General features: G+C 42.6%; 1 protein-coding gene across 3 annotated transcripts in view; it reads left to right on the plus strand.

Annotated features, from left to right (window-relative positions):
* The window catches only part of DTNBP1 (dystrobrevin binding protein 1), a 110113-nt gene that overhangs the window by 56134 nt on the left and 41958 nt on the right, over positions 1 to 12021 (plus strand). The window lies entirely within an intron of this gene.

A 12021-nucleotide genomic window follows, 5' to 3' on the forward strand; every position in this document is an offset into this window, starting at 1 on the left:
TTTCCCGCAGCGAGGCAGCGACTCCTAGCGTCATAGATGACGATAAGAGCCCAGCTCCCTGCAGTTTGCTCAGTCCAGGAAATGCGCCCGACCTGCGGACCGTATATCACGGACTGAACACGCTCGTGTGAATCCGGCCTTAAAAACACTCTTATTTCTTGCCTGATTCACACAGGGGAATTGGGGACAGAACATAAAGGCAAATTAAAGCCATCAGAATTACCGTTAGTGGACTACAGTACAATTTCCTTTTAGGTTAAAGTAGTCCCCACATGTTTCTCTCTTACCTAAACTTAAAGTGAATCTCTGCCTTCTGACAGCATGTAGTTTTTAGGTCCAACATTTCGTGCTGATTTGTCTTTATAGCCTGTCGCCATTCCTTTTTTTCCGATACAGAGCTGAAAATACCCTGCATAGACACTGCTAAATAATACACTTCTGACTGTTTGCCACCACTGCTAGGGGTTCAATGCTGAAATCCTCCCCTAGTGGTGATTGTAGGCAGCTATAACTTTATAGTTTCTGTACAGAAAAAAGAGTTCTTCTTTAAAAAAAATTAATCCACACAGGAGTTTGGGCCTACTTAGATTATAAAAAAAATAATACATTTGTTTAATGTTTTATTTTTTTTTTATGTAAATAAATGCAGCTTTGAAATATGTTTTATTAGAGGAAAATAAATGCAATGAAGCAGTACTTTGCATGTCCATATGCAAAATAAATTGATGATCCCATCCACAGTATATAAAAATTACGTTGGCAGCACTCCAAACTCCTAAAGCAAAGAAAAAAGGATTTTTATTCACCCTTCTAACAATGCTTCAACCCTCTCATTGGAGCTTTTTGTGAGGAAAAACACAAAAAGCCCTAATACGTTGCTGCATGGGTGAATAAATCTTTTTCTTTGATTCACAAACTTGAAGTGCTGACGTCATTGTTTTATCTTATTAGGGGAATGTGTCTTTTTTCTCCCTCCTAGACAGCCAGTTCCTTTTTCCCTGACTGCAGGCTTTCTGAATTATCAATAAAAAGTTCTCAGAACCCAAATATCTAGAGTAATATAACAGATACAAGGCAACGGGGGATGCAGCTCCGTTTTTTTGTATTTTCTGCATCTCTCTTTATCATGTGTCTGGGGGACTGCACGCATGAAAAGGCTTCAATGCGGGTACATTTCAACCTGCAATACAGAAATGTATTGTGCAGCGTGTTACAGCCCGCATAATTCTGAAAACAGTGCTTTTAGGGGAGCACTCAGTCCGCTATATTGGAATCCATTGGGGGCATTAGTTTAAAGAAAAAAAAAAGCTGTATTTACCACCATATGTTGATACAGTGGGGTGCATGGCCCATTGAAATGCATGAACACCATAAATTGGGTCCGTGTGATACAGATCTCAAATATTCTTGTCTGTACGAACACGACACTACCATCGCAAAAAGAAGAGCCCATCCACTCACCCGGCATGTAGAAAAAAAACATGCAGAGGAATTGGAAATTGCCTAAAACCACCTCGACCACATCCTTAGGAGTGATTGTGAATTGTAGGTTCATGGTTCTTTAACATTGCATACTCCATAGTCTAGCGTTATGTAGCAGACCTCTTGGCAGCACTTTAACATTGTCAAGCACATCTGCCAAGACTGAGTTCCAGACGTCTCCTACTGCTTTCCAGTTGATCATTATACTGTGACGGGTTAAGGACAGTATTTCAGCCTTCGTATTGAATTAAACAGGTGGTAGAGCCTTTCATAGGCAGGGTTTGAAATAAATTCCTCTTCCAAGTAGATTATATATGATGTTTAAAAGCTCGTCTGTCTGCAAATAAGAGCTGCTTGTCAGAATAGAATTTGTCTATTCCGTGCTATGATTCTAGATATGATGAAAGAATAGACCTGATTAGAACGGCATTATTCGCATGCTGATATACCTTAGCGCTAGCTTATGTCTTGGATCTTGACACATTCACGGTAGTTTTATTATTTTTGGTGCTTCGTCATAGAACAAAACTAGATTCCTAAAACGGGTCGAGGTTTTCAGACTATTGTAGACTCCTCTATACTGTGACCCTGCATAGTAAGTATCCTTCTGCGGTTGATTTACAGATTATTTAATGTATAGAAGCGAATCATTTTCCGAACTTGAGAAAGCAGTTTGAAGCACGCTCTGAAAATGTAGATCTTAACCTTAAGAATAAGCGCTTTGTGATCTGATAACAATGTTTTGTCATTTTCTCAATTCAGTGAATGTGAAGTAAAACCTGATGCAGAATAGGGACAGGCAGTGACAAGAATGTCAAGGACCCCTAAGAGGGTCGTAGGAAAATTGCCACTTTGCATCCATGACAGGGGTGATGGTACTTGCTGTTATAATGTAGCTCTTACCGAAACCCTCACAATTTGTTTTTTATTTATCTTTGTTGTTTTTCCGTCCGTAATGAAGGCCTTTACATTTGTCATATTGGGGGTTTGCAGTGGGTAACGCTGCTAAGAAATAATGCTCGTTTGGGCCACCCCTTTCTTTTTAGCCGCATGTGGTACATTCCTCTAATAGATTCATGAATCTGTGTGCACCAGCGAACCTGACAGTTCATCTTCAGCCTTCGTAGTGGCAGAGTCGGTAATGTCCATGAATGAGTCTCTGTGCAGCAGCAAGCGATTCATTTATAAAGCAGGCTGCCGGAATCTTTCCACAATTTAGAGGATGAACTACAGTGCCTGAAAGCTTGGACAGCTCCCATCTTCCGTCTGCTCACTGAAACCTGCCAGCAATGTCATCCCCAGGATCCACTGGGAGCAGCCAGAGGAATTCCTGTAGGTACAACTCCTCTCTTGGGCCACTAGGATATTTGGATTAGGTGTAGACTATTAAAGTTGTCTAGAACAGGGGCGCTGCACTGCAGTGCTGGCACAGTCTAGTTTAGGAAGCATGTGTTGATTCGCCACTTCCTTTCATTTTGCCCACTGGCAGAATGGTTTTGCTTTCTCTCTGTAAGAAAAAAATCCTACTTACTGCTTGATGTTCTTTGTCACATTTTTACGATGCGCTGAAAAACGACCGATTTTTTTTTTTTATGTCTTTCTTTTTGTTATCATTTGCATGCACGTCCCTTTAAATTCAATCCTATTCCTGAGATTTGTATTTCGTGGGTGGGAAACAGGGCTGTAAGAATAGATTGTTGTATTTTATTATTTTACCTGCAAATTGTAAAAGTATATTTAAAAATCCTAGTAATTGGATTATATTGATTTCTTTGCACTGGATGCTTAATAGGATTTTCTTTCTCCTTCATATATTTCTTTTATTGATCTGTGATGCAAAAGGAATGCGAGTGCTGGAATGTTGTAGTGAACGTTGGGGAGTCCTGGCTGCTTTGGTGCGTAACAAATAAATTGGTTCTTTTGCAAATCAATATGGGATTCATGGGGCCGGGTTCATAAGCACGTTTTATTCTCTTTTCTTTAATTCATCATTGTTGACCCTCTGTGGGAAGGATCTTGCACTAAAATCGCTGTTTGTACATAATCTGTGGAAGCAACAAATAGCCTTTGGGGATGAGTCACGGCATACAATGCTGCTGCCTACATCGGTTTATAATACTCGCTTGCTGGTGGTCAAGGACTAGATTCAAGTGGAGTTTAAAGAGTGTATATAGTGCATCGTATGGTTCAGACTCTTTAGATTTTTGTCCAAAATATGTAATGCCTTTTTTTTTTCCTTTTTATTTGTGCGGTGTTTTCCTGCTGGTAGGCCAAGTTCACATTTGGCGTTTCAGTACGGTATTTCCATTGTATTTTTCTGCAGTGAAAAAAAAAAAGCACATCCAGATGTTACATACAGTGAGAGTTGAAAAAAATTGAATGTAAAGTTTAGCGTTTAAAACTTTGAAAGACATTTTTTAGAATTAGCTGCCCTTGTAAATTTGCTGAAGTTTTGCCCTTTTACATCCGTTTTTAAGAGCAATGTATTGGGCTCTGATTTACATCTACACTACAACTTCCGTTACTCTGTTTTGTCATTAAGGGAAAAATGGAAGCGTTGGATGGCAGAACCAAACGACGACTTACGGAACCCATTGACTTTAATGGGTACCGTCTGGTTTCCATAATGGTTTCCGTTATCTTGCCAGACAAAATAGCGCTGATTCCTGTATTTTCTCGTTAATATAATATGAGGTACACCGCATCATAGGTATATGCCCCTGCCACTAGGAGACTGACAATAGGTAGGAAAAAAATCTTCTCAGCCCAGGAAGGCCATACCGCTTACACAGACACTGGCTAAATCCGTTTTTAGCCTAGTGTCTGTAGGAGGCAGACATGATTCTCAGGTCTTCTGCTATTTCTTTTCTGTCTGAGCTGCAGGTGAGTTGTCAACCTATTTAAAGGCTAGTCAACCCACTGTGGATGCCAGGAAACCAGGCAGTTTTCTGCACTGAATTTCCAGTCACCTACCCTAATTTTTTGCATCTGCAGACAGAGTGCCAGTAACCCCACTATAAGTGCGTGGTTACTGAAGAGGTGATCATGCGCACACCTGAAGATGCCGGAGGGTGAGTTTGAGACATCTTTTACAACCCCTCCCGTTGAGCATACTATTCTGGGCAGTCTAGCTTTCCCTGGTAGATGAGACCCCTTCTTTTATTGCTGGTCCAGGCTATTCTAGGCCCTATATAGTCCTGGTTAGTGGCACAGGGCAACACCCACTGTAAGTAAGCCTCCCCTCCATGCAGCAGGGTGTGGGGACTGTACTGGGAAGGGAATAACACCAAGTCTGGTGGGCCCTACTATCCTGGGCCAGACTAGCTTCCCTGGGAGGCCTAATGCCGGGTCAGGGGAAGCATGGAAGGGGGATATCCCCGCCAGCAAATCCTCTCAAATGTAGCGCAACTGTTTCGGCGTTTTACCGCCCACCTATTTTCCTGGATTTTGATCTGCTTGTGGCTGAGAGGGGGTTCCTGAGGGTGGTTGTCTTAGCGCGAGCCTCTGTGATGCTCAGAACACGTAGTTTCCGGGAATACACTTCAGCACAGGTCTGCAAATATCCGTCTCTCGATGGACAAGATCAGGAACCTTTGGGCAGAAATTATTCTCCTTCACCGGAGCATTCCCTCTTCCACCCACTTCTTCATTCCATCCATGGCTAGGATGGGTCGTCCTTCGAGGCAGTTCCATATTCACTATTTCTCTGAGCCCCCTAATTGGGCGATCCTTCACGATGGAAAAAGTCTCAGACCCCTCTGGACAAGCTGATTTTCCTGACCTCTCGGTTTTGTCAGGCGTTGTCGGTGGAAGACCTCTCTAGGCATCTCGTTGGAATGGTCCATTCTTTCCCTCCAGCGGCTTGTCATCTCAACGGATGCCAGCAGTCCCATGTAAGGTGCAGTTTTGTGCCTCCACACGGTCCAGGATACTTGGTAGACAGAGAAGTCATCCTTACAGATCAACCTTCTGGAATTGAGGGTGATATTGCTGGCCTTCTTCTATTGGACTAATCTGGATCTAAACCAACAATTCCTTGTCGGTTGCCTACTTGTACCACTGGGGCGACACCAGGAGATGATTGGCTCTTTGGGAGTCCTCTCGGATTTTCTATGGTCAGAGTGTCCTCTACCTGCACTGTCAGCAATCCACATACCATGAATGGACTACTGGGCCACAGACTTCCTTAGCCGAGAAAAACTGGATCCAGGAGAGCGGTTTCTTCACCTAGAAGTGGATCTCTCTGCGTCAATCCTTTCCCAAGGTCCGCTTTTCACCCCACTTTAAATCAGAACACTTATAGGTAATCTGTCAGCAGTTTTGAGGCCTCAGACTGAGAAAAAATTTTTTATTCCGCGGCACACTGATCTCTAGTGCCACTAAGGCGGGCACTTGATGTACAAGTGCTCCTGCACTGCAATCCCTGTACCTACGCTCCGAATTTCGGCTCTAGCGGTTTCCTGATTGGCCGCTAGAGCCGTTACTCAGAGCCAAAAGTGGCACTTGCAACTCCTGTGGCGGGGGTATCAAACGTCCTTTTCTCGGTCATGCAACATGCATGACTGAGAAAAAAAAGGTATGTACACAATGCCTTCCCCTATATTGCTATGTCAGCATTTTGAGGCCTCAAAAATGCTACCGATTCCATTTAACACCGTGGCTGATGAAGCCGAGGTTCTTAGCGCCTGTGGTCTCTCTGAGCCAGTCCTTCAGATAATGTTGAAGGCCAGGAAACCTCACCCAGCCAGGGTTTACCACCGTAAGTGAACAGCTTATTTTTCCTTGTGTGCCCAGAGTAGTTTACATCCATTGGTATGTTCCACACCTAGGTGCCTGTCCTTCCTACAATCCAGCCTTAAGCTGTGACTTATATTGACTTCCCATTAAGGTCCGTTTTCTGCTCTGTCCATACTTTTTCAGCAGTCTATGGCCATTTGTGTTAAAGTTTCGATTTTCCTGCTACGAGTGGCTCATGCGATCCCTCTATTTTCGTATCCCTCTTAGCATTGGGATATCAATAGTTGTGGGGACTCTTCAGGTTGATCCTTTTGAACCAAAGAGGGAAGTTTCGCTTCATCTACCTTCCTGAAAGGTTGCATCCTGGGGGTCTTACTTCCACCAGCCGGGTTTCGGAATTGGCTGCCCTATCCTATATGTCCCTCTTTTTGGTCATTCATAGCGGTAAGGGATTTTTGTTTTTCCGTCCTGTCCCATTCTTTCTCTTGAAGGTTGTCTCGGCCTTCCATATCAATTAAGAGATTGTCCTAGTCTCTTGTGCTTTTTTCCCATCTCATCTGGAGGAACGGTTTTGGCATTGGCTCAATGTGGTGAGAGCAGCCCACATCTATTGGCTTCTACGTTTCAGCGCTCGATTCTCTAATTTTTTTTGTTCTTGAAGGGCCGCACGTGGATTTGGCAAGTCTGTCATCATTGCGTGTTGGGCCTGGTCTATGATTTCAAGGGTAAAAGTTCTTCCCCTCCGGATCACTGTCCATTCTAACTGGGCAGTCAGGCACAGGGCTTCAGTCACTCTGGTCTGCAAGACTGCTACCTGGTTTCGGTGCATAATTATCAAGATCCCTCCCTCGTTTTTGTTTGTTTGAGGCCCTGTACTTCTTGTTCTGGTTTTTTATTTATTTTTTTTTGTTTTTTTTTTTCCCTCCTGGAACTGAGGACTTTCTTTTCCGTTTTTTTCTTTTTCTTTTCCCTTTTTTTTTTTTTCTTTTTTTTCATACAAACTGATTTAGCCACTAGTGACCAAGGGCCTATACTCATGGGGATGTGTCCGCCAATAAAAACGACAAAGATTTTGCGGTGAGTATAAAACCACATTTATTTTATCCAGCAAAAATTACAGAATCTGCGATGGAGCACTATTCTTCCCATCAAATTTGACAAAATTTGCTATTGAGGCTCTGAACGGAGCCTCAAAAGCAAATGTGAACAAATTCTTGGCATGCAACTTTTTATTTGTGTTCCGCTTCTACCCCTTCAGTTGTGATGTAGCTGTGTACCACGCTATAACTCAGTTTTTACCTGACTGTAAAGTGGTTTTCCACTTAAATACTTTTGACATATTTTTCAGACAGACCGTAATAGTGAGATTGTGGGGGGTCAGGCAATGATGACTGCGTAATCTACAGAACAAAGTGTTCCCTGTACCTGTTCCAATCATTGTCCATGGAAATAAAAAGGAGTCAAGTGCCATGACGTTACATTTTTACCCAAGAGTGATGTTTTATGAAAGCTAGTTTTGCTCATATAATATGTAATCTAGTGAAAATTGAGTGATCATTTGATCATAAATGTTGTAGTGTGTGTGTGTGTGTATATACACGTAGCCTTGTATACAAAGGCTACGCTAGAATGGAGTATGTGCTTATTTCCTGTATATAAGAGACAGATGTGTGACCCATGCAGATAGAAATGTGCCCTTCCTGTTTAGGTAGAGGTCCAGAACTTATTTTTTAGTTTTGTCATTACGTCACACATCTCCTCAAACCTCCATCACTTTCTTAATAGTTTCCAAGGCAGATAAAAGTACATTCTAAGCTGTTCTTGTGATGTCATGTGGTATTTACTGTTGATTTCTGTCACAGGAACACTAATATACATTCCAGTTTACATCTGTTGACAATTTCTGACTGTTTTCTAGTTTGAGATTAAATGCTCGCATTTGACTAGTAATCTCCCGCGATACATGCTGGGATGACAAATTGTGGGGTGTAGTGATGACATTACTCACTGGTATATACTGATAATTCTTTAGACCCCTTCATTTGTCCCGTTTTTAGAGAAAATTCAGTGTTGATCTGAGCTTACATGAAAATATATGAGGTATTCTGTTTTGCTACAGGTTGAGTTGTCCTGTTGGTTGAACTCCCCCCAGATTATGGTTACAGGAAACACTATGTAGTTATGTTAGGTAGGGAGGGTATTATTTGACCTTCTATTTTATTTAAAGGGATTTTTCTCAGAATCTACATTTATCACCTATTCTTTGATCCTCCTCACTGCACCCCTAGCAGTGAGTGGGATTTTAAATGGATTGGCAGTCGAGTATGCGCCTGCTAATCCATTCAATCTCCATAGGATTGATGGAAACAGCCGGGCGATGTACTTAGCTGTTTCCGTCATTCCCATAGACTTTGAATAAAGCAGCTGTGCCCATTCTTGACTGCTGCTTTGTTCAATGTCCTCCTCACTGCTTGACCACAGGGTTTTAGGACCACCATTTCCTCGCTTTGGTGGGGCCCCCAGCGATCAGACAAGTCGATTCTGGGAATACCGCTTTAACTCTGGACTGAATTACACTTGCAGTTCTTCTGCTTTTTCTAACCACTTAAAGTGAGTACTGTTTGAAAAGCAATGTGGAATTTTCCCACAGGAAAGCGTCCTGTTTTTGGAAATGTGGCTGCTGTAGATTGATCAACGTGTACTTTTTTTAAGGTATGCGCATAGAAGAAGTTATAGTTAAATGTTCAATTTTACTATAAATTCTGAAGGGCAAAATCTGCCTGTTTAACCCCTTACCACACCAGGACGCACCGGTACGTCCTGTATTGCAGTGCTTTAAGGAATCGGATTGTATCGGTGCGTCCTGGCTAAAAACGAAGGACAAGGTGACAGAACTGTGCCGTCAACTGTTTATGACCGTTGATCATCACAGTAAGACGGCAGGGGACCAATTACAGCGGTCCCCGGACGGCGATTTGCTGTGATTGGTCAGTCACAGCAGACTGACCGATCACAGCTCCTTGAGAAGGTGTATGTGATGGCGCTGGCTCAGAAGCTGAGCCAGCGCGATCACCGCCGGTTATCAGATGTCCGATACCCCACTGCAACGGCCAGGACCGGAGCTAGGCTCCAATCTGGCCGATTAACTCGTTAGATGCATCGATCAAACCGATCGCTGCATCTATGTGTCTTCTAGCCTGTCGGTAACCACGATGGTTGCCACGGGCGCGGGTGTCGGCTGTTTGTCACAGCTGACATCGTGCTCTAACGGCCAGGACCGGAGCTAGGCTCCGATCCGGCTGATTAACCCCTTGGATGCCGCTATCGCTGCATCTAAGTGATTCGATCGCACCCTATGGTTGCTAATGACAACCATCGGCACCCGCGGGTGTTCCGATGGTTGCTATTGCAACCGTAGACTAACAATCGCTTCCTAGTACAGAAGCCTATCAGGCCCCGCCGGGAGGCGAAGCCTAATAGGCTTGCTGTCCGTGAATAGCTGATAGCTCTAATACACTGCACTATGTAGGTAGTGCAGTGTATTAGAATAGAGATCAGGGCTTCATGCCTTTAAGTCCCCTAGTGAGACAAAAAAAAAAAGGTAAAACAAGTTAATAAAAATGTTGTAAAAACGTTAAAAAAAATAAGTAATGTTAAAAAAAAAAAAAAAAACACTAGCAGCCTTTTTTCCTATAATAAGTCTTTTATTATAGGAAAAACCCAAAAACATTTTGAAAGAAGTACACATATGTGGTATCCCCGCGTCCATAACGACCCAAACTATAAAAATATCACGATATTTTACCCGCACGGTGAACACCGTAAAAAATGTAATGAAAAACTATTCCAGAATCGCTGTTTGTTAGTCACTACCCCTCGTAAAACAGAATAAAATAAGGGATCTAAAAGTTGCAAGTACCCCAAAATTATACCATTAAAAACTGCAGCCCGTCCTGCAAAAAACAAGCCCTTCCACAGCTTTTTTTTTGATAGAAAAATAAAAAAGTTATGGCTCTCAGAATATGGTGACACAAAAAATAAATTATTTGAAACAAAAGTGATTTTATCGTGCAGACGCTGCAAAGCATAAGAAAAACTATATGCATATGGTATCGCCGTAATCGTACCGACCTGCAGAATAAAGTAAAATTGTCATTCATAGCGCATGACAAACGCCGTAAAAAAAATAAAATAATAAAAACCATCAGAATTGCTGGTTTTTGGTCACCTTGCTTGCCAAAAAAATGAAATACAAAGTGATCAAAAAATCACATGTACCCCAAAATGGTACTAATGAAATCTACAGATTGTCCCACAACAAATAAGCCCTCACGCAGCTCCGGTGGAGAAAAAATAACAAAGTTCTGGCTCTCAGAATATAGCAACGCAAAATGTGCAGAGTGTCCAAAAGTGGATAACATCTGGCACCATTTATCAGTGCGACACTGGCCACACATCTATGAATTATTATTTATTTACCACATTATTATACCCTCTTATTATGCCCTGATGTACTCCGCACAGATAACATATGCAACCACATCATAAATACCAGCAAAACCCCAAACAAAACTATTACTAAGCAAAATCTGCGCTCCACAAGCAAAATGGAGCTCCCTCCCTTCTGAGTGCTGCAGCGTACCCAAACGGCAGTTTACGTCCACATATATGGCATCGCCATCCCCGGAAGAACACGCTTAAAGAGGCTCTGTCACCAGATTTTGCAACCCCTATCTGCTATTGCAGCAGATAGGCGCTGCAATATAGATTACAGTAACGTTTTTATTCTGTAAAACGCTGATCTTACCTGCAAACGCTGATGCTGCTGCAGAATCAACTGTAGCCTCTGGTGCCGATGTGGCCGTCACGATGCAGGACCTGTGAGTGACGTCACAGATCTGCACTGTCAGAAGCTGGGCGTTCTGAAGAGAAGAGGATGTTACTTCTCTTCAGAGCGCCCAGCTAGTAAAAGTATTAAAAACGCCCCGATGTACGCACATAATACACGCCCACTTGGACTTTTACTTTTAAACACACCCACTTGGACTTTTGCAAGCCTCATTTGCATAACTACAAAAATGGTCGTAACTTGGCCAAAAATGCTCGTTTTTTAAAAATAAAAACGTTACTGTAATCTACATTGCAGCGCCTATCTGCTGCAATAGCAGATAGGGGTTGCAAAATCTGGTGACAGAGCCTCTTTAACAGTTTGAGGTATTTGTCTTCAGTGGCACGAACTGGGCACAAAATATTGTGCACTAAAATGCCATATACCTGTGGAAATTTGCAATTTTCACTTTGCACCGTCCACTGAGCGATTTAATTTCTAATAGAAAAAAAAAAACCTGTGTGGTCAAAATGCTCACTACACCCCTTAATAAAATGCCTTCAGGGGTGCAGTTTCCAAAATGGGGGTCACTACTTGGGGGTTTTTTTTTTTACTATTTGACCCCAGAGCCCTGCCATTGTGGGCTAATGCTGCGAAAATCACCAAAATAGGCCTCACATGCGCCTTTCACTCCAAAGCCCTGTCCTATCCAGGCAAATGATAAATGCCTTGAGGGGTGTATTTTACAAAATGGGGTCACTTCTCAGGGTTTTACACTCTACTCTGGTACCTAAGAGCAATCTGCAAATGCGACATGGCGCCCATACACCAGTCCAGCAAAATCTTTGCTCTAAAAGCTAAATTGCGCTCCTTCCATTTTACGCTCTGCCATGTGCCCAAACAGCAGTTTAGCGCCACACATTGGGTATTGCCGTACTCGGGAGAAATTGGGTAACAAATTATATGTTGTTTTT

Source organism: Rhinoderma darwinii, chromosome 5, assembly GCF_050947455.1.
Source record: "Rhinoderma darwinii isolate aRhiDar2 chromosome 5, aRhiDar2.hap1, whole genome shotgun sequence".
Classification (NCBI taxonomy): Eukaryota; Metazoa; Chordata; class Amphibia; order Anura; family Rhinodermatidae; genus Rhinoderma; species Rhinoderma darwinii.